Genomic DNA, 24065 nt, shown 5'->3' on the forward strand with positions numbered 1-24065 from the left:
CAGAAGGAAATTCTCCGGCGCACCACGCGAGTCCTCATACCCCGTGTGGTTCAAACGTCCCTGGTGACTAAACTCGCCGAGAGGAGGTTGCGCTGCGGAGAATACGCGTTGGGATGGCCCTTACGCCGCCTGTGACCGCCTCTTGGCCATCGCAGTACCGCGGCCCATACGACTCTACCTGCCCATTCTGCGACTCCTCCGTACCGAATATGAATGAGCAGCATCTGGTGTGGACCTGTCCCGGACTGCATCAGATCCGATTACGGCACCTTCTTGCAACCGGCCTCCACCATGGCCGCCCTCCAGACCTGCAGCGCTGGGTTCAAGGACCATTTAATCGGCACCCTCTGGACTTTATACGAGAAGCAAACTTGTTCGTGTACCTGTGGATCGTGCACTGTTATGTCGCAGGGCAAACGTTCCAATAAAAAAAAAGGTTTGAAGAAGAGTGTAGACACGTAATCCCACGCACAAACTATAGCAGCCACAAAATAGTAAAACACGCAGTAACGCACACAAAAAACGCGGGAGCATGTTTGAATATAACTTTCATGAAATTCGATCTAAGCCGCAGTCAAGAAGTAAATAAACAAAGCCTGTGTATCTAATTCCCATTCTGTATAACATACGCTTTAGATGTAGACCCAGTGCGTTATAGCTATAACAATGGCTGTAGCTATATTAGAATGCTACAAAGAGGATGCTTTCGTTTTTACGCGACATGACAGTGACGCTTTATTTATTAACCGTTATTCTTCACAGCAGTTTCCCCACCAGCAAAGCACCATCTGGACGTACCAGATGCCCAGATATTAACGAATGCCGATTGTCTGGGCACCAATGTACCCGTGACAGCTTTCCTAGGACGTCTAACTACCGGGAAGGCGATGTAAAGAAATGTCTTAAAGACCAATGTGTCTCTAGAAGCGTGTGGGTATGCTTAATGACAAAACCTATTCATCAGCTTAAAGCTTGACTTATTCAACTGCTCATCTAATATTCCAAGGCTTTCCACAGCACGAGTGCTTCCTACAACATAATAATGTACGAGGTTGCGCAACTTCGTTACGAGGCACTGAAGATGCCAAACGCAGATTCATAAACAAGGACGGAGAAAAGATGTACACCACACAAGGGCTGACATCGAACTGGTCCTTCTCTCCAAAGAGAGAAAATATAAAGATTCGAGCGGAACACCCCGAAAAATATTAACATTAAGTTATTCCGGACTGCTGATACTCAGATTAGTTTTATGACGTTGAGCTTTGGGAATCTGTAACGCGACCTGCTTGCACAAAACAAAGATCTTCAATACGGAGGTGCTAGTGGCTCGTATACCCCCTCAACAAGAACTCTTACCTTTTTTTTCAATTTACATTCATATTTACGCTATTGCTATTTTAAAATGTGCATTCGAGAACGTGTCTCTTAAAAATATTGTATGCGTTTAAACAAATCGCTGCGCGGTGTCACGTCTTAACGCTCGGCTTGGTATAGGATCATCACCTCTCATTTTGCATAAAATCAGATGTCGTAGAGATAGTGTCCCAATATGAAGCTTAGCTGAGCTGTAGCCAAACGTTTATGTTCGCTGTAAATGTCAGACGAATCAGTGGTACAATTCTGGACAGAAAACAAATAAAACCTTCCAAGTATGTGGGTTTAATGTTTTACAGGTGCTGTAAAAAGTTCTTATCTATTTACACATTTCTCAATTCAAGCTTTTCTATTCACCCTTCTATCAATATTTGCAGCCCTCTAAATACATTTTCCACTTGTGTGGAACAATCTATTCCTTTTGAGTCACAAGTAAACTTGCCTCATAGTTAAACCTGCGTCTGTCCCGAATTTGTGTCGAACGAACCGAATTCGTGTCTTTCGTTCTGTTCCGGTAGACACCATGAAGCGCGTTACCAAATTTAGTCTGCCAAATTAAATCTGGGGCCATCAAAACTTGTGCTTTAAAGTTTAAAATAAAAATTTACCTGCTGCAACTGTCCAAATGCGCTCTCTTTTTTCCAATAAATCCATCTATTGGGATCCGAGAGCCTTATTTTCGGTTCTTCTTTAGCCCACATTTAAAGAAATTCCCACCACAATCTGAGCTTACATGTGCGAATTGCTTCGCGTACAAAAACCAAACTGAAATCTCCAAATACGTTGAGTTATAACTTCCCCCTTAACGGTAAATCCTGGTTTGACCCAGCTTATCACCGACAGTCGGTAATGTACTGCTGGTAAAAGAACGATAGCATTTCGCCATTTTTGCGATGGTGAGTGTTGACTGTGCTTATATTTGTCTAGGTTTTCTTTGTTTTCCATGGGCAGCGTTTTAATTTGGTCCTCGTATTGTACCGAACCCCTTCCTTATTGCTTCTTTAATAATATGTCATTCTAAACGGACACTGCAGTGAACACCTCGAAGCTTGTTTTGTGGCTCCATCATCATCTTCATCATCAGCAGCCTTTGAAGGTCCACTGCACGACGAAGGCTTCTCCTACTGACCTTCCACTGCTCCTGTCCTGCGCTACTCGATTCCACAGCTTACCGCCGAAGTTCCGTATTTCATCTCTCAATCGTGTTATCGGCATTGCCCTTCTTCTAGACCCATCTCTTGGTATTCCGTCTATTACCCTAATATTCCACCTTTTGTCGGTTCACTTCACTCGAAGACCATTTCTTTTTCTTTATTTGAACTATCATACCATCATCTCTAGTTTGTTTTCTGACCCAGGCAGTTTGTTTTCCCTGAGGGTAATTGCTAACATTATTCGTTCCATGGCCCTTTGAGCCCACCTAAGTTTACTTTCTAGTTGTTTATTAAGGCGCCAGTTTTCAGCTCCGTACGTCACCACCGGCACTATACACTGGTTGTCAGTTGTTCTTTTTAGGGACACAGGTCGCTTAATTTTTATTACTTGGGAGTTCATGCCGAGTGGTCCCCATCCCATGCCTATTTTGCGCCGAATTTCTCTCTCGTTGTCGGGGTCAGCACCGTTCGTTTCCTAACCTGAAGAATGCGTTCTTGGCATTCTTATTCCTCACTATTTTACATTTATTCATATTTCTTTTAGCCACATGGCAGTGCTTTCCGATTGTAGTTCTTCAAGCATTGTTTGCATGTCTTTTGGATTCTCACTCAGCTAGACTACGTCGTCCGCGAACCTCAAATGGCTCAAGAATTCCTCGCTTACACGTAATGCTAAGTTATCCCAGTAAAGCATTCTAAGTACACTCTCCAGACATGCGGTAATAGTTTTGAAGAGGTGGCACCTCCATGTCTTCCTCCCTTTTGGATGGGAAACTTATCGGTAAATTTTGGAGGGTTATCCTGACCGTGCACCCCATATGTCTCCATGGTAGGTGCTGTGATCGAATATTTAGGTTTTCAATGAATGTACAAGACTTGATGATTGATTGATTGTAGGGTGTAACGCCCCGACGCAACGCAGGCGATGAGGCGCGCCGTAGTGGAGGGCTCCGGATTAATTTTTACCACCTGGGGATCTTTAACGTGCGCCGAAATCTCGTAAACACGGGCGTTTTTGCTTTTCGCCTCCATCAGAAAAGCGGCCGCCGCGGCTGGGAATCGAACTCGCGACCTCGTGCTCAGCAGCGCAACGCCTTAGCCACTGAGGCACCGCGGCGGGTAATGTACAAGACTTGGCACATATGAAGTGCATGGCTGAACATAAATTATGCGGCCTTCTTGATCTTCCCAAAAAGTGCCGAATTTGTCATACTGGTCTAAACAAAGTTCCATGCTATCTCCTCAAAAATATTTTATATTTTCGCCTAAGTTATAGAAAGGCCGATTTCTTATTTTTTACACCTGGCAAAATATGGCCAAAATGGACTGAAATTCGCTATGTACAGACATGTAGATTTACGAATACGTTTTTACAGCTGACATATTTAGATATGCGTGAATAATAATGTGAGGAAAAGAGCACTTCGCAACGTGCCTTACTCACTGAAATGTTCTTAGGTGCGCCAAAATAAAGAAACGAAGGTTGACCTATGCAGGTTTTCAGTATTGTAACGTAGCGTGAGAACGCCTAAAACGTAACTTTTGGGCTCCTGATGGAAATATTAGGTTTAACGTATTCTGCACAGGTTAACTCGAGACTTCCTCAAGCTTCGCTTTATGTTGAAAGGGTTATTTCAGAATTATCTATGCATACAGTTTGTAGGGATTCTCCCCTGCGACCGCTCGGGTTATTGCGTTTGAACTGCTGCGCGCCACCTCTCACACCCTCTGTGAACTCACAGGGTTTGTGCACGCTAGATAAGCGCAGCGGCGCTTGTCAGCGGGGGGGAGTCGCCAGCCGGGAGTGTCGCCAGCCAGGCGACACATGCCGCCGCCAGCCGCTTTCAAGGAGCCCGCACGACAGGAAGTGGACAGCCGTCCGTTCCTCCGTGCCGTAAGACTCCAGACATTGAAGTGCTTTGGTGAAGCACTGTGGCGAATGATTCTCTTGTGCCATTTAGGTTTTCTTGCCACTGCTGAAGTAAAGCCCGTATTTGAGTTACGACTTTCTATGCTTCGATGTTGGGACAAGGTTGTTGCCTCAACCACCCTCGGTGGGCAGGACGACCTACAAGTTGTACGGAAACTTCTTTGATTGGAACTAGATTGCACTCAAAAAAGTGTATTTCAGGCAGAGGCAATAAAAATACATGGTTTACATTGCTATCACATGCCTCCTCAACCTGCAATTGCAGGGCAATCTTTGAGGAGAACACCCATTGCAAAACATAATTGCATAAGTAGAATGTGGAAGGGAAAGTTTTGATAAAAATATATTTTTATGCACCGCTTTTTGTCTCCAGACAGTACCCTTAAAGGGGCCGTGCAGAAGAAACACAAGTTTGGTTTATTCGGAAGATTGCGATGTTAGAATCATGCTGACACCACGTTTACCGCCCAATTCGCTCAAATAAGCTATATAATTAGAAAAACTGGTATAACAATGCGACCCGCTAGCTCCTTTCCCGCAACAGAACCTATTATGTGATATGCCCAACTGTGCTATTGGCTGAGACCGGCAAATGCAAATTTGGCTGTGCTTTTAATCTTGCTGAACGAGCTATTTGCGCCTAAATGTAATGCATATTCATTTTACAGCGGCAAGAATGGTGGGGTAAACAATGAAAGTTACGAAAATGCACGTAAACATAGAAGTACCGCTGCGCACTGCTGTTGGTACTGGGCGCACTATGCTTGTTTTAGCAGCACAGCTGTCCGCCGCGTTGGAGCTGTTTAGCACGAGACTGGCCGATTGGCGTAAGCAGTGTTGCTTTACGTGACCGTGTTTGAGAGCATACCGCATGTGTAACAAAACAATTACTCTCAACTGTAGCAAAAACAACGCAGGCGCAAATACGGTCAAAAAACAAAGCAACGGGGGGGGGGGGGGGGGGGGGGCAACGGTCCACGGCTCGTATTAGTAGTGCCATATAAGGAGCCGGACGGTAAGCAAGGCTGCAGAGCTTAATGACGCACTGAAAATTTATTTGAAATCTCGCCTTGGTGACTTCATGGCAGACGTCACAAAAACACGATTTGGCGGGAGAATCAAAACTTTATCCTAAATTGATTGGCTTCTCAGTCAATACGCATCATTTCCTGTCGGACAAGTGCTGGGGCACTATAAAACACAAAATCTTTCAAATAAAACACACTAGTATTTTGTCTGCATGGCTTCTTTAAGAGCTATGCGCACGGAGACTTGTACTTTACGGTATTTTTTTTGCATCAGGTGCACAGAAAAAATACAAACATAAAAGCTATGATATCTAGCTCCTCACCTGTGTTCGCTTCAAAGGTACCTATGATTTCTGCAGTCTATTAATTAAATTTGGGAAAGTAAGAAAATATCAATATTACCCTGCATAGTAATGCTAACCATTTGCATGCCATAGAAAGGTTCTAGTGGCTAAAACTTTCTACAGCAGTGGTTCTAATGCAACAGTGTCTGGTATCGGCCTTCTGCTTTTGTCGAAAATTCTCAATGTTGCGAATTCTTTATGTCGCTTTTTAGCTGTACAGACCTCCCACTTGCTTTCATTTCACACAATAAAGAATACCTATGTGTAGGAAACACCCCACCAGAATCAAGTACCGTTTGGAACAGAATGCCTTATCTGCTGTAGGCTGCTAACAAAGGACTTTGAAATTGGGCACCCATAAGCGCGAATTTTTTCCCACAGTTGCGCTCTGAAGAACAATAAATACATGTCATTTAAAATGGAGAGCGAGCGGCTGGAAATATGGAGTGAGAATCAAAGGAAAGGGTGAAAATCGACCCTAATGCTATATAAACAAGCACGCTTGCAACAACTAGGTAACTTGAAAGTTCTCACTTATATCGGTAATATCGCTTGCTGACCTCTAAGAGAAGAACGTTCTATGGCTGCAAAAACTTGTTTTTTAGGTTTTGTGCTACTCCTGATAGCCCTGCATGGTAAGCTGTTGGTTCACTAAGATAGCGTTTTTTTTCATGATTCCAAACTATGTTTCGAGTCAATGAAAGTAGAATTGCGGGATCAGCAGACTTGCCTAAGCAATTTATAATTTTATGTTCTCCTTTTTAATGAGGATTGTCATAATTTAGTATTTTTTGTGTGTTTAATACCTCGCGTTGTGGGGTAACCCCCAAAGAAATTGTCGCAACTAGCATATAATAAATAAAAGCATCAACACGCACGAGGTCGCGGGTTCGATTCCCGGCCGTGGCGGCCGCTTTTTTGATGGAGGTGAAAAGCAAAAACGCCCGTCTGTACGAGATTTCGGCACACGTTAAAGATCCCAATGGGGTGAAAGGTAACCCGGAGCCCTCCACTACGGCGCGCCTCATCACCTGCGTTGCGTCGGCGCGTTAAACCCTACAATCTATCTATTGAAAGCATCAACACCCCACACGTGAACAAAATCAGGGGATAGTGGGGCACTGTATTGCACAACGACAGCCGTCAGTTTAGAAAATGAGCCCTTTGTAGATTCTTAGTAGCCACTATGAGTCGTTACATCATAACTTTGAAACATAATCGCGGCAAAATATGTTTGAATGAAAACATACATTTGTAAGCAGTCTCCACCAAGCAGAATTCGAGTGTACGATGCAGTGTAGCTAAACGTCCGGAGGTTATTTTTTCCATGTAGATTTTTACCACTGTGTTGGTCGATAGCCTGTGCGACCACTAAGCCCAAAGGCATATAACCTTCGCATTACTGAACACTCTTGGAGAACAATTCTTTTATAACGTATGGATAGGGTATAATCCACATTAATCCAGCTTTGTATGATTGCTGGGATGTGAGGGACCTTCGTGCCCGTCCTGGCACCGTTTTCCACCCGCGTTCCCTCCAGATTATGCTGCCAGAGGTGCTGAAGGCAACTGCCGCATAGTTTATACCAAACGCTCCATATATAGTGCCGTCCAATGACACTGTGATCATTACACTAAACTGCAACCTTGAGGCGTTTTCTAACGTAATGCCGCACCTGGCGACATTTTTATCTCTGTTTGAATACACAATTTTACAATACAACATTTCATCCCTTCCAATACATAATAACGCAGCAGAACATAAGGCAACAAATCTAACCCAAGAAAAGATATCGAAACAATATTTGTGACTCAGAAAAAAGTGAAACCCTCCTAAGAGCCGAAAAAATATTAGGAGGGTTCGAAAAATTGATTAATACGTTATATAAGACTGGCCGCTAGGTCCAGCGGACCATGTGCGGTATGTACTGACGATGCCCTGGTCATAATAAGGAGCCAGTGCTCAGGTCGTCAGGGGGACAGAGGTATCTCCCTCTGCTCAGGAGATGCAGTTAGATTCAATCTGTGGAAAATAAAAAAAATAATAATAGGAATAACAAAATGTACTTACAATAACAAAAGAAGGGTATTAATCGCGCTTGACGTTAGGCACATTGTAACACTGAGCGGAGACAAAACCTGTGCGTCATCAGGTGACCTTTTTCCTGTGTGGGAGGATACAGAGAAACGCCATTGTATGGGCGTGGCACAGTTTTCGGAAAGGAGAAGAGAAATATCAAACTCGGAAATCCCACCAACAAAAACATTCAAAGAAAGAACCAGTGAGAAAAGTGGTTCGAAAAACTATTCACACTATGTACACATGCCGCAGTTTCTCGAAAAAATGAAGAACGTTGAAGCTTTGCCTTTAAGACCGAAATACATGAAGCGAACTTTCCCGACAAAATTCGGTGGGCTGCGCAACACGGAGCGACTGGAGGGCAACTGCAAGTGGCGGAGGCAAAAAACATTTGTGAACCGCATGGTAGTGTTGCTACCATGCCCCCTCATCTAAGCGCAAGTTATGTGGCTTGCGGTTGTAATATCACACTCATTACTGGTGAAGCTATCACACCTTAGTTGGTGGTCGTTCGGATCTGTGAAGCATGCGGGTGGAGAAGAATAAAAACCGTAATTATGAAGAAAAGTTCTAGACATTTATTGCCTTAACGGATCCGGAATCGGGCCCAGTTCTGCCTACGGTATCACCATTCTAATAAATTTGCGGTAAGCATATCACTGCTCTTGTGTAAAACTTGCAAAACCTATTTGTTACACAATTCGAACACGATTTTTTGCACACTGTTCCGCTTTACTGGGACAATATTTTGAAACATTTCTCAGTGAAATTACGGCCGAGTTTCACGCCGTGAATTCGGTTTTTACCGTTAACATTCTCAGTAGACCACTTTATTTTCGTCCGAATGCTGCCCATTGTCTTTGTACTCCATCCGTCATTTCTTCCGAGACTACAAATGCACAAAACCGCTCAATAGTTCCGGCCAATCCTTCAGGCCGCAGCTGGTATCGCATAATTTCCGAATATTTGGAAGCAAACTTCGACTCCACAGAATATCTCTGTTCTTTAGAGAGCTATTGTAAATGCTGTGGTTTTATGGCGGTTACGAAAAACGCGCGTTTTCCGTCAGCATAGAAAAAATACTGCTGTGAAAATTACCCCACGAATAACTCAGCTTTAAAAGAAAGCTTTGTTAGGCACATGGTTTTAGGATGCAGCTTGCTGTTGAGAATTATTAATTTGGTTAAAAACGTTTTGCGCGTTGATTTTATCGAACGCGGTCGTATTGACACTGATGGGGTAGAATCTCAGCCTGTACTCTACACCACGTGTTTCCTCGACCAGCTGCGTGGAGGATACCGCAATACACTTACATGCAAAAATCGCTTTCAAGGACCTCCTATTTCGGATGTTCGACTGGAGGAGGGACTAAGTATGCACGGTATATTTCGCAAAAAATCTTAGTGAAGCAATTGCTGCTTAGCGTTGCTCTAATACTTGTTATACGCACAGAACGTTTTTCAAAAGAGAGCAGCGATTGATGAAGCTCATTTCCACAGTAAATGTTCAGCACTTTCAAAAGTAAGTAACGGCACAGTCTCATGTTTTTAAAAATTATTATGTAATCAAACTAGTATAGAGCAGCTGCATGCATTCCAGACGCTCCATATGATGATTCCCGCCGTTTTTCCTCCCCAGCATGAATAAATTCAGGTCACCCAGCATTACCGAATTTATATACCTTATTTACAGGCGTATAGAAAACACAACAGTTAGGAAAGGTTTGCCAGAAGTAATTTAAAACCCATCGCAAAAACGCCTTTTTCCACAATGACACGTAAAAATGTAACACATTTTAAACGTCGCGTAAATTGATAAGAGTAGATTTCTAGGCCGGCTGCGCATCCTTCATGCGGATAAAGCAATGGTAAGCCGAAACTTGACATACGATCGTGATTATGGCAAACTACCCAGAATATAAAGCCCGTGATGGCAGTTTAATTTAGGTCCATCCTGCTGTGCGTCCTGAGAAATAACGTGCGTGAATACGAGATTTCTAAATTTTAATAAATTTTTGCTTGTAATAAACCTACAAGAAAAATCTCGTTCGCATCATACCCAAGAACTACGGTTTTTTTTTATTTTTCAGACTCGAGATCCGAGGAAACTACTGACCGAAGAACAAGTCCTTGTACGTGATTTGCAATTCGTTTTTATTTGGGGCGTGTAAGACAAGCTCACCCACTGAGCTATTTATCAAAGACAAGGCCAACGTTGAAAAAGTTTTATTATTTAAACACTTTTTATAGAACCGGACCCCTTTCGACATGTCGTAGACACTCGAGTTACGGCCCGGGAGTTAAACAGTAGGTCCCATTCACCCGAAGAAGTCAGAGTGGGGCTGGCTACCACCCCAAGCACACGAAAAAAAAAATTACATTGACATAAATACCTCAGAAAGTGGAGAGGAAAAATAGCCCCGCCGGTAGCGTAGTGGTTATCGTACCATACCGGTATTCTGGAGGTCGGGGGTTCGGATCCCACCTGGCGGGCATTTTTTAACCACTTTCTTTCCGAAATCTTTATCTGTTTCTATGGCCTACTATATCCTCCCCTTTGCTTTCCGAGGTTTTCTTGACTGCCAACCCTTATTTCTGTCTTAGCTCAACGAGCCGCGCATTTCCTATTCTGATTCGCTATATATATAGCGAATCAGAATAGGAAATGAGGGGCTCGTTGAAAATAACATAGAAATAAGGGTTGGCAGTCGAGAAAACCTCGGAAAGCAAAGGGGAGGATGTGGTAGATCATTGAAACAGATTAAGAATTTGGAAAGAAAGAAAGAAAGTGAAGAAAAAATGCCCGCCAGGTGGGATCCGAACCCACGCCCAGAAAAACACGCGCTTAGAGTGGGGACCGAACCCACCGAACTCACGCCCACTCTGGGCGCGTGTTTTTCTGGGCGTGGGTTCGGATCCCACCTGGCGGGCATTTTTTCTTCACTTTCTTTCTTGATTGAAAAAAAAAAAAACAAGAAATGAAAAATAAAAGCAAGAAGGGGAGATAGAAAGAAGGAAAAATCAGAAAAAGAAAAAAGTATGGTGACAATTGGAGTCGCAAGCTGCCCAAACACACTCGAGCAGCGATTCATAAGGCTGCCGGGGATGGATTTAAAAAAGCGACACAACTTGTTTCGCATTGTGCCGATAAGCAGTGGTGTACTTTGGTGTTTTGGTTGACAGTAACGCTTTGTTCCCTATTATCCTCTTTGCGATATATTGCATATTTTATTCCTTTGACTGGCTTATAGTTTATTGTTAGTTACTAAAAAGCACTGAACGACCTCTTAAGGCCCTCTTTTGAATGTACGGTGGAAGAAAAGCCCTGAAATATATGAATAATCATCACTTCTCTAAGGAGCTAGAAACTAGCCAAGTCACCACACAAAAACTTTAGTCGCTACGAGCCTCTAAAAGTTTCAGCATAGCGAAAAATCGTCAAACCTGGCGACCCTGCTGGGGAGCACCGACTCCCCGGTCGCGATGTTGGTATCGCACCACGCACCAGACCGGTAATCTCGACGTCGTAGGTTTGGGTCCCAGCAGTGAAGCATCGTTTTCTCCACTGTCTATCATTCTAATATCTCAAAATGAACTATATCTGTTTACGCATCAATAAAGGAATACCAATTTTTCCTTTGTCTTCATCGCAGATCTTCACTGTGTGCCCCTTTTCTGTGTTTAATCAACGATCGCTTTATTTACTATTTTCCTTCGCTATGTATATATCAGTGTGTTGAACCGAATAAAATAACTGTTCGATTACGGTTCTGGTTCGGTTGAATTGATTTAGTGCGGGTTCAGTTTCGGTTTGACTAATTCACAACCCGAACCAACCGGTTCGCAATCTGAATCGCAAGCCTGAACCTGTTCGCGAACCGGCTCGCTGAGTTAAACTTTAAGCGATGAAGTGCAAAAAGCGAAGTGTTTTGCAGATTAAAGCAACCACAACAAATACATACAATTGTGGTGCACTCAAAATATTGCATTTTACCAACAAAAGTTGCGCAATTGTAATCGCAAAGTGAGCAAGTATACCAGGTATTAAAAAACATGAAGTAGTGACGATTTACCAGCATCTTTCCCACCCAGCCCCTATGTTGTCTTGGGGACTATTTAGAACTAACAAGGGCCGTAATTGCCTTTGGGATACACTTTCGTTTTGTTGTGCTGAAGTCAATATCTCATCTCTGGAATCACCTGTAACCCTGAACATAAAACTCCTACACTTAGGCGTGCACACGGTTCAGTCCCCCCCCCTGTTTATCACCAGGGGACGTGTTAAAATCCGAGCAGTGCACTTCTTTTCATTAATTGTAGCGTATAAAAAATAACCCAACAGCAGCCAGGTAACTGCGACCTAGGAATTCGATTGTTTTTCACCTAAGATAATTTGTTAGCAGTCACCTACTCGAGTGTGTGAACGAAAATGTTGCTAAAAGGGAGTTTTAGCTAACGCTCAGTCACTCATATTATTCTAATCCCTGGGGTACATTTTTAGGTAGCTACTACGGATGTGTGCGTCACTAATACGTCGCCATTACGCCTGACCAAAGCTCCGTTCCGTGCACTAACATGCGGAATCCTATACAGTCAAACCTCGATAATACGTCCCCCGGCTTTAGGACGACCCGCTTCTTACCACGGATCACCACGGTCCCGGCAAACTTCCCACTGAAACAATGCATTAAAACCCCCATGATACGACGCTCAGGTGCACGTGGTCTGCTTCGTACTACGGCCGCTGGCGGGGATAAACCGGCATTTTCCCCACCTTTTACCGTGGCGGCGGACAACTTGTTAAACAATCTCAAACAAGCATGGGAATACTAGCTGGCGGGAGCTTAATTCAACGTGCGATGGCCCGACGCGGCAGCAGCGCCCTAACGCGCCAACCGTGGGAAGTCCAGGCGGCCGGCGAGCCGACGAACGTGAAAACCAACTCCGCTTTCCTCGTCCACTCGATTCAAGTTTTCCCGACGCTCTCCTCCCCCCCTTTCGTAATTTCAACCTCCCCATCGCCCCGTCCTTTCTCTCCGGTCTTTACCGGTCTTCCTACCTGACCACTGCTTTTTTTAACGTCTTTATTTCTGCATTGTACAGGTGATAAAGTTTGCGACAGAAATGGGGGATTTATGGCGGAGGGGCAGGAGGGCCCTGTCCACGTCTTCGAGGTGGGGTGGTCCCGAGGCTGGCTCTGCAAAGAAAGGCCGGGTCCTCTCTCGTCCTTAAAATATTGAAGAAAAGCCCGCCAGAGCCGGAGTGCGTCCGATGGTCCAACGTGTGATGGTGGATCGATCCACTCCTTGAGGGTGCCTGGCCGGCGTCCGCCGAGAGACCGAAGTGCAGTCTCCCTAACCGCGGTAAAGGCATGGCACTGCCACGGAAGATGTTCAGTCGTGCCTCTTGCGGGGCATAACGGGCACTGTGGGGCCACGTATGAGCGCGGGTTGATAAGGTGTAGCCGCGCTGAGAACAGAAGTTGGCCAGTCTGGGCTCAGCCAAGAATTACCGTCTCTATTTTTCGAAGAGTGCTGGGCGGGTGCCGGTATTTTTCCTCAGTGTTGGCCAAGTGCCGGAGAATGCTGCGGCAATAGCATTGAGCAGGATGCCATGTCTCCGCCCTATCCATTAGAGGTGACGATGGGTGTGCAACATCGGCAATGACCGAAGAAGTGGAAACGACCGCGCATCCAGGAAAAGGTGTGGAAAGAGCTGCAGCGCGCACTGCCTGGTGTGCCTTTTTGTTCCCAGTAATTCCCTCATGCGCAGGAATCCATTTTATGACTATGTTGTAGCCTTCCTCCCGTAGGCGACGGGCTTTTTTTCCAATTGTTTTAAAAACGGAGTAGCACGCTCCCCCTGCACGGCAGGCGGTGTACGTTGCTTGAGAGTCGGTGTAAATATAATTGGTGCGAGATGACGGATCGCGCCCTTCCACTATTCGAGTAATGGCAAGGCGCATGACGATGAGCTCAAAAATGATGACCGTGTGTTCCTCGGTGAGCCATTGAACTACAGTCGTGTGTCTCAGAATCGTGGCAAGCTATTGCGGCGCCATTTTGGAACTGGGTGGCATCCGTGTATAGTTGGACGGTCCCTTCTAGGGATAGCTTCTTTGACATCTTCATGTGGCGTTTAGCGGCAGCTTTGCGCCTTTGGGGATTAGCTGAACTCGTGTTCTTTGGTAATCGTGTACCATCCACTTAAGTGGATGAGTTCTCATGGTGGGGCAGGAAACGAGAGCGGCTCTAGGTTGTCGACGTCGTATCCTAATGCCCGCAAGATCTGACGGCTAGCCACCGTTGTTGAAAGACTGACGGGCTGGGCATGCGATACCTGCTCTGTCACATTCTGCAGGGCACTGATTTCGCTGCATGGCTAAAGGTCCACTAGTGGGCAGTACTGCGACAGCCCAGTGACCAAGCGCATCGCTTTGCGATTTATTCTCTCAAGTTGAAGGCGTTGGGTGACGTTAATTCTCAAATACGAATATGCGTACAGGAGTTTTGACGTTTTGAGGGCTAGGGCGATCTGTCGGAGCCCCGCTTCTTTGATTACCCATCCACGGGCGGAGACGCGACACATAAGATGTAAGGCCTGATGGCAAGTATTCATCGTGCAATGAAGCCAGCTTTTAGCTCCTCCGTCCTCGTCTATAGGCATGCTGACTATACGAATTGTTCGTTTCCGGCGTATGACTGAGCCCCCTAAACGAAGGGAGATAAAGCCTTGTTCGGCCTCGGATCGCAGTCGAAGTCGCGAACTGTTCATGACAGCCACGATTTCGGGTTTTCTGGAGAGGTTTTCATGCCGCACTGCTGGATGTGAACGACAATTAGGCGTGCCTCCAGGGCTAGTTCGAGCTCTCCGGGGGACCGCGAATTGGTCCAAAGGGTTATGTCGTCTGCATACACGGCACAATTATGACCGGGTATCGACGTCAGCATTGGTGGGACACCTGACGTGACAATGTTAAATAGAGCCGGGGATATGACAGTGCCTTGTGGGACGCCGGTTTGGTTGCTCTGCCGTTTCCCCTGAGTATCCCCAACCATTACTGAGAAAGTTCTGTCCGCAAGGAAGGCTTTCACGAAGCGGTATAGGTTTCCGCCTACCCCTATAGCCTTGAGTCGGTTAAATATAATGAAGCAGGGCACGGAGTCAAACGCCTTTTTCACTTTCACGCCAACTACCACTCGGAGCTGCCCGCTACTAGGGTACGCGACAACATGACAACATCGTTATGAAGCCTCCTGAGAATATCTTACGCACAGAGGCTGCGACGAATACCTACTTGCATAGGGGACAAAAAGTTGTACTTGTCTAAGTATCACTCTAGCCTTCTCAGAACCATGCGTTCCATGACGTTACACAGGTTTCATGTTAGGTATATCGGCCTGAGGTCTTGTAATGTCCGACTCGGTTTGCCAGGTTTGGGTATTGGTATCACTAGTGATTTATTCCAGGTAGGGAAAAGATACCCATTGATCCAATACTCGTTGATCACTTTCCACAAGGAGAGTTTATGTGATTGGGAAGGTTCAAAGTGTTGAATATCGCACACCTTCCGGCCCCGGGGCGCTATTAGTGTTGGAATCATACAAGGAAGCGTCCAGGTCGTCTAACGTGAAGGGAACGTGGTATTTCTTTGCATCTGATGGCGGGTACACAGGAAAGGCGTCCACATTCTCAGGTTGAGGACAAAAGATCTTCCCTGCATGTACGGCGATGAATTTCAATTCAATAGAGACGTTCAATTTCAGAGCCATGCATTCCGAAGGGGAAACAGGCCTCTTGCATCCAAGCATAGCTCGAAAAATATGCCAGGCCCTCGACAAGTTAGTGGCTTCGTTGAGCGAGTGGCACAGCAGCTGCCAATCTTGCCTCGCAAGGTTCATCGTATACTGCTCAACCTCTTGAGAAATTCGCTTGAGAGCGCGCCTCCGACGGAGTGTCCAGCCAGATCGGCGAAAGGCCTTGAGAGCAGGGAGCCTACGATTCCACAATCTCAAAAGGCGTGAGCCCGGCTTCGGAGCATCGAACTAGGCTGAAAGCTTCGTTGTAGCTTTTTTTGGCATCACTGATCTGGGCGATCAGCTCAGGCGATCCCGTGGGGACGTCCACCTCCCTGAGCGTCGTAGGGAAATCATTCCATAAAACGTGTTCTTCTATCCGATGACACTGGGTCGGCTGTAATAAATTTCGCCCTCGAGGGGTCTACGACAACACCAGAGGGTAGTGGTCAGTGCCGATGCCATCATGGACCCATGACCATTGGAACTCACTGTGAAGAGAAACAAGTGTCAGGTCTGGAGAAGTCTCCTGTTTACCTCCGTGCTGACCAAATCGAGTGAGTAGCGCCAGGTCGTTGACGATGGTGAGTTTGGATTTGACAATTTGTTGCCTCAGGTGTCTTCCCCTGCCATCTGAGCGTTCATATCCCCAGCAGGCGTGCATGGCGTTAAAATCGCCCCCAACAATAACGCGATCCTGGGGATATATTCTTTAGAAGTGTTCCAGAAAACACATTTAAACTCGATATGTAGTAATACCGAATGATCCGGCATAAACTGAAAAGACCAAGACTCGTTGGTCACCATCTAATGTAAGGCGCACTCCCGCTACCACCTGCGTCTGCGTGCACCAATCTGAAGTATCCAGCTCGGTGTGGGCCGCCCAAAAGAAAACAAGGACGCATGCCTGCCCACTAGCTACGGGATCCGCAGTTCGCGACCCTGTCCCGGGACGTCGGGGCTGTATGGAAGGGGTGCAGTAAGGTTTATACCCTATTAGATTTGGCCTATTAGTGCCCGCTTCCTGCAGACAGCTAGAGGGAGCGTTGGTGCGATGGACGGTCTTCTTTGAAGTTCACCTTGTTTGCGACAAATTCCCCGGCAGTTCCATTGCAAGAATCAGGTCGGCGAATCTGAAGCAAAGATGTCAGGTGGGTTCGCGCTACTGCTTGCCATTGAATTTGAAGGTTCGCAAAAATAAAGATGATGTATGTCCGAGTTTGGTCTCTTGGTTCGGATATACTTGCGGCATACCTAGGAGAGGCATTATTTGTTTTATTACCTCTGCGGTAATCAGTTCGATAATGTGCTTGAGTTGGCCTTCTTCCAAGTGTACCACGCGTGAGCGATCTGTCGAAAAAGGTGCTTCTGCACCCCCTTGTATAGCAAGAAGAGCATCAGCATAAGCAGGATGTATCTGTGCCTGCTTTGGTCCCGTCGTAGGTTGCTCGAAAGATACTGAGAATGATAAAGGAGCGGCATTCCCTGTAGTACCCTCAGACTGCGTAGTATGTTTCTGCACATCGTGCCATCTCGCTTTGCCTTCCCTGTCTCCTATCTTCGGTAATGACCGCCTTGGTATTGGCGGGAAGTTCACAGAAACAACCACAAAAGGTTCTGAGGCTGATGGTTGTGTACTAGAAGGGGTGGTATGCGCAGTCGTAGTCGAGTTTTGGTTGCCGCGACGAAGCTCGACTTGTTCTTCACGCTCCTTTCGTCGCTACACTCGGATACGGCGGGCAATGCCGTCTCTCAGGCTTTTGGTAGCATGTTGCCGAGCCGGGTATTTGAAGTATGTGGCTAGGTGGTTACTGCCGCAATTTCGGCATACTGGTTCTGCAGGACGACAGGCCTCGAGGTTGCCATGTGCGGGGCGACCACCGAGAAGCACCGGCGCTGATCGACGAGGGGACACGAATTTTTCCTGTGTCCGATTTTATGACAGGTCTCGCATACGAGAGCTTTGGGGTGATAAGGCACTACCGGTAGGAGTTTGCTGTATAAATAAATTTTGCGGGGTAGTCTGAGGCCCTCAAACGTGATTAGAGTAGCTCCGCTACTGCCCATTGGCTCGGCGCTGATTATCTTGCACGAGTAGCAGGTGAGGTTAGCCATGGGCTGTTCACTTGTTAGCCCGTTTGCACGATATATGACACCACTAATCTGGGCGTGGCGAATGGTCTCCTATACCTGCACAGGTGCCGCCTTACCGGTAATTTCGAGAGACTGTAGTCCAATAAGGTGGTTCCGGGCATGGGCATGCGAAACGTCTACTGCGAACGGGTTCCTCTGTTCAAGAAGCCGTAATTGAAATTCTGAGTGGAAGTGGATTTTTTGAAGTTCTTCGGTGATAGCCCCGTGCAACGAACGTGCGGGGAGTGCGCCTAATTGTCCCGGTGATGTCAGCTTAACAGTCACAGTGGGCTTAACAATGAGTGGATCGGTAGCTGAAGGCTTTTTCTCTCGCCTGCCAGGCTACCAATTCTCTTCGAGATGTTCATTGTCATTCAAAAGAGCGTTTCTGCCCCGCGAGGTTACTATGGATGCTGAGGCAGAACCCCGCGTTCGAAATTGTGCGCCCGTGTAGCGAGCGCTCCAGGCGGTCGGCGAGCGGACAATTACACTGACCTTGTGTTTGCATGTGCGAGACGTGCATTCTTATATTCTGGGCAGCTTGGCACATTTCGAAGATGCGAAAAAGTGCAAACTCGTACCTGAGAAGGATCATTTCCAGGCGCATTTTTCGTGGGCAGCACCATTTCGCAACCATTTCGCAGGATTCATCATCCGTCATGGTGCTTTCGTCGGCTTCAAGCCTAGTGATAGGTTGCGCCGCGTTATCGGCGTCGCTGCAAAGCGATGTTGCCGCTTCGTCAGGCTGAGGCGGCCTCGGAACCATGTTGCAATCGGCGGCGGGCGTAGCCGAACCATCGAGTTGGTTTTTTTCGGGTGGTATCAGACGTAGGTACACTGAATACGTTGTGCACAGGCGAAGAAGATCCAGGTGATGGGGGCTATACATTTTTGGGTTTAGAGCCCAAAAATGGCCGGGCCAAAAAACTAGAGGAACTCTGAGAGATGCGAACGTGCGTCCGGTCGTCCTCTGAATATGAGGGTCTTCGAAAGCCGCGTTTTCGCTGCGTTCTTTCCTTTCCTAGGGTGCCTCGAATCACATGCATCCACCGTACAGGGTGGAGACACGTGTACTTGGCACCGCCATTTTGGGTCACTCGCTCGACGCCGCAGCAGGTCGCTGTAGCAAGACTGCGCTATAATTTTCGCACTTCAGCATTACTTCAGAAGTCACATGGATTCTTATCCGCGCACCACGGGACATCTTCGGAAGTCTATGTACATGGATGACCTGGTAATCGGTGCACATACAGAACAAGAAGCGATTGATTTTTACAATGACACCTTCAATATTTTCAAATTTGCTTCTATGAATATCAGAAAATGGGTTACCAACAACAGGGCCATGGCCTCTGTTTTTTCGACCACCAAACAGACTCACCTTCTACCGTATGCTTGCCGCATTCAGAGACTTCGAAAGTTCTTGGACTGAAATGGGACACATTGAAAGATGTGTTTGTTTGGCGGCCGCAAGTCCCAACGAATGAACGATCGGCTACAAAGAGATTGCCACTGAAGGCTATTGCCACAATATTCGACCCCCTCGAATTAACTAGCCCTGTTATTATCCCAGCTAAGATACTCCTTGAAGACTTGTGGAAAAGACGTCTTGATTGGGACGATGAACTACCCGAAGACTTGCCGCACATTTGCCAGCGCTGGTGTGAAGAAATGGACGCCCTTGAAGGGATTCATATTCCACAATTTTTGGTCAAGGGCTCAATCAAGACATCGCGAATGCTACGTTGCACGTATTCAGTGACGCCAGCCCTAGAACATGTGGTGTCGCTGCATATCTCTTTTTGGAAGACTCGACACAAGCTCATAAGACACGTCTGCGTATGGAAAAAAGTCGAGTGGCCCCTGGGAAGACTATCACTCTAGTCAAGCTAGAATTAACGTCTGCTTCTTCAGCTGCACGTATGAGCCAATAAATTCGGGTAACCCTGAACCTTGACATCATAGAGACGCATCTAAGGTCGTATTCTTTGATTACTCTATGTTGGATTTGGTACGAGACCACTATTTGGAAGCCCTTTGTGCAGAATAGAGTAAATGAAATAAGAGGAATTACCTTATTCAGGCTGTGGCACTACTGCCCAGGAAAGGAAAATCCAGCGGACCTCCTCACTACAGGAATTTCACCCTGCCAATTGCAACAGTCCACATCATGGTGGCAAGGACATGCCTGGATTGCTACACCCGAGGTTTGGCCAACAGAACCAACGCCTTCAGGTGGACAAGGCAAACAAGTTACGGAGGAGACCCGAAACCTGATACTGACATTAAATGCCTCAACTTGTGCTGTCGTCGACTTTACCTGATTTAGTTCCCTCTTACGCCTCCATCGAGTGGTAGCTTGGATACACCGGTTCATACATACCCTCCGGAACAAGAACCAGATTACGGGTCACTTGACAGCCGAGGAAGTTGGAAAGGCCGATCTTTACTGCATTCAGAGCACGCAATTGGCTGGTTTTGTTGAAGAAGTATAGTGTGTAACGAAGGGGCTTCCTCTATCACCAAACTTATCTCTAAAAGCAGTGAACCTGTTTCTTGATGATCAACGACTCCTGCTAGTACAATGAAGACTACATGCCAGCCCTGAAGACTAGAGCCAGAAACACCCTATTATTATTCATCACAAGTGTTTTTACGCTGAACTGCTCGTACAATAAACCCACACGAAGTTAGGTCATGCTGGTCTCCGTGACACTCTGGTTCAGCTGCGAGAAAGATACTGGATCATGAAAGGACGACAACTCGTCAAGAAATTGCTTCATGCCTGCGTGCCATGCAAACGATTTCATTCAAGAGCACGTATTCAATTCAAGATGAAGCACCCTTACCCAAGGAACGAGTTATACAAACTACTCCATTCGAAACCTGTGGAGTAGACTTTGCTGGTCCACTCTACCTAAAGACAACATCGTCAGACAACCAGACTACGTCGTTCTTTTTTCGTGCGCAGATACTAGAGCGATTCATCTTGAGCTGATACCAGACATAACATCAGAAATTTTCATTCGCGCTATGTGGCGTTTTGTTTCGAGACACGGACTCTGTCATACGGTGTACAGTGACAATGCGCGTACATTTAAAGTCAACGCCTGAGAACTCGCTTCTATGTGGAAAACACTCAAGCACCACAATGTACAAGATTATTTACGTCCTCGTCAATTTCTTGTAAGTTTATCGTGGAAGCAGCACCCTGGTCCGGGGGGGGGGTGCTTTTATGAACGACTTGTGCGCTCGGTAAAAGCATATTTGCGAAAGGTATGAGGACGAGGGCTGATAGACGTAGCCAAAATGGCTACCATCATCACGGAAGTGGAAACCATGATTAGTTCCTGGCCCCTCACGTTTGTTCACAACGATGTTACAGAACCTTCTCCCCTATCACTAGCTTGCTTTCTTGTTGGAAAAAGGCTGTACTCATTAGCACCTTGGCTGCTGCATCTTAAGGATCCCCCTAAAAGGGAGTCGACGTCAACGATGCTGGAAAGGATGTGGAGAAAACGGAGAAAAGCATTCGACAAAATTTGGTCACGGTGAAAAAGGGAATACCTCTACGAACTTCGATCTCAAAGCAAGACACGTCGAAAGGCATCTAATGAATTAAAAAAAGGATCGGTCGAGCTCGTCAACGATGACTCTAAACCACGTGCATTATGAAGTCTAGCTCGTATAGAGACGCTACATCCATGTCGTGACAACAAAGTTCGCTCCTGCCCCTTGGGGCTTCCGGGTGAACTAATCACAAAGCGACTAGTGCAACGTTTGTACCTGGTAGAAGCGGACTGAACAGAGCTGCCTCGTGGTAGGGAAAATATAGAAATTTTATGTGTCATCATCGTTGATGCCCCGACATCACCATCATTGGTGCAGGTCATGACGCGAGCGGCCATCTCGAGCTGCCTCATCCTTCTTCAAAAAGTCGCCATTAAGAGACATTGCGATCTGAAAGGTCGCTCTTCATTTCGTGGAGTTCTTCGTCGCTTGGGCTTAGACTCCCGCATGGTGCAAAGAGCGAGTGACGGCGCTTATCTGCCCCAGTGAGGATGGTTCCTTGCCATTGGAAAGCGCGAAAAGCCGAGGTGCTTCAAAATTGTGAAGATGCTGCCATGCCAATATAACAACAAGAAAGCTTGGATAACGACACGCAATTTTCCGACTTCCTGCAGCGGCTGGATGCTAAAATGGTAAGCAGGGGGAGGAAGTTTTTGCCGTTTTTGGACAACGCAACGTACCACCCAGCCAAAACTTCCAACTTGCGTAACATCGAGGTGGTGTTCTTTCCACCTAGCTGCACAAGCCGTCTCCAGCCACAGGATGCTGGCATCATAAAATGCGTCGAACACGGCTACCGGAAGCTCTTGGTCCAACTGCAGCTGGCGGCCATCCAGCGCGGAAACTGCGATAAGAAAGCTTCCTTGCTGGACGCGATGCACTATATCGCCAGCTCGCGGAGCGCAGTGTCGAAGACACGATCTCCAACTCGTTCAAGCACTGTGGCTTCCGGTGACTGGGTGGCTCTCCTGCTTCCTACGAAGCAGGCAAGATCGGGGAAGGCAGTGTTGCGAGCAATGATTCCGAATTTGAAGCACTCAAACTTGCTTCTATAAAGTTTGCTGAGTACTTTGACGCCGACGACAACGCCGCTGTCTGCGAAGAGATCTCTTTAGATCAAGCCGTCACGGAAGCGTTGTCCCATGGTGACGCCGATGCCACTTCGGAAGAGGACGACGATGCGACAGACGCTGCCGTTCCTGTGCCCATGTTCGCTGAGGTGGTACGAAGCATGGACAATGTACGATGCTTTGTCTCGGCACACGACACTACGGGTGACCTCCTTCCACACGTTGCCGCCCTCGAAAGGCAACTGTTGCGGCACGGCCCAAAAATAGTGCAGAAGCTCACCGACTTCTTTTAAGGAGGATACCGGCCGAACGAAGTAATACGTTTGAGCGGCCTTTACTCGTGAAGTAAACTGGATGTCGAATTCAGCGTGATTAAGGCCTGCACTACATTTCTTTCCTCATTCTTCAACAAGTTTGGCTTGAAACCATACAGAGTATTCGCTAATTGTATGTATTTGCATAACTTGCTGTCTTTCAATTTAACACTGGGGCATCAGGAGGTGGGTGCACAAACCGAAAGAAGGATTCGCGAACTGTGCACAGAAAAAGCGCATAGAATAAACCGCGGCAAAGCACGAAAGATCGACTTTTAGCGCGCACCTTCAACAGCAGGTAAGGTAAATTATTTGGGTTCTTGAAACTCGTTAATGGTCTTAATTTCAACTGCTTGTTTTCGCCAGTACGGCTTCCCCTTCCCTGAACGACTTGCTTGCTGCCTTGGCCGTTTTCCAGCCTCGACATTTCCCCCTGTCAATTTTCCTGGCCACGTCGGCATCTCCTAGCTTCTCTCTCGCACGCGAGGCGCACGGCTGGCGGGCCATAAGTAGCTCCGGGTGGCACGGGGGTTGCGTGGCACACGGCCTATAGTTGGCGGGCTAGTGCGAATGCCGTTGAGGGGAGGGGCATAAAATATGCGTCATTATAAACTTGGGATTTTAGCGAGCGGTTCGCAAATTGGGCGAGAACGCGTTAAGTATAGCAGTTTAAATAGTTTCTCAGCCAACCCTTCGCGCGAGACCGTCTTTTAGGGCCACGTTTGCCTGTACCCTGGTCGTACGACACCCCGGTCACACGACACTTTTACGTGGTCCCTTGAAAGCCGTATTATCAAATTGCCACTGTATAATAGTATGCCATTAAAACGACAGGGTGATTACACTGTCGCCGTTGTGGTTTGGGAGAAAGAAAAAGGAAAGGAAGTGCACTGGGCATATTATAGAAGCTCAGCTGGGAGCACAGCAGCGTACAACCCAGGGCGAGGGCGGAGAAGGTGGGGGAGGGACTCGTAACCCACTTGGCGGAGGTCTTTTTTCGGGAGGCGCGTTTTAATTTATCGACAGGAGTATCGCCCCCACCCCCTACCCCAGTAGCAGTAGCAGCACAACAGTGAGGTAGCCTAGTCACTGAAGCGGGTAAATGAAAACACAGCATCCAAGCATAAAAGTATTACCGCTGGGCAGTAAGGGAACACTTTATTGAAGGCGAGAGGCCATGAGGCCCTACGGGGAAGTGAGAATGGGTGAGGCGGAGGAGAATGTGGAAGGTCATAATTCACACGAGGTACAAAGTTCTAGTGCTGGGGTC

The 24065-nt window shown here is 46.9% G+C and overlaps 1 long non-coding RNA gene across 1 annotated transcript in view; it reads left to right on the plus strand.

The window, feature by feature from the left end:
* Positions 1 to 6366: 6366 nt before the first annotated feature.
* The window catches only part of LOC144150970 (uncharacterized), a 45368-nt gene continuing 27669 nt past the window's right edge, over positions 6367 to 24065 (plus strand). Inside the window, exons 1-2 of the long non-coding RNA XR_013318590.1 lie at positions 6367 to 6468; positions 10003 to 10044. This is a non-coding gene — a long non-coding RNA (uncharacterized LOC144150970). The remainder of the gene's footprint in view (positions 6469 to 10002; positions 10045 to 24065) is intronic.

This window comes from Haemaphysalis longicornis, unplaced genomic scaffold (assembly GCF_048455015.1).
Source record: "Haemaphysalis longicornis isolate Haplotype H1 unplaced genomic scaffold, Haemaphysalis longicornis Haplotype H1 scaffold_86, whole genome shotgun sequence".
NCBI lineage: Eukaryota > Metazoa > Arthropoda > Arachnida > Ixodida > Ixodidae > Haemaphysalis > Haemaphysalis longicornis.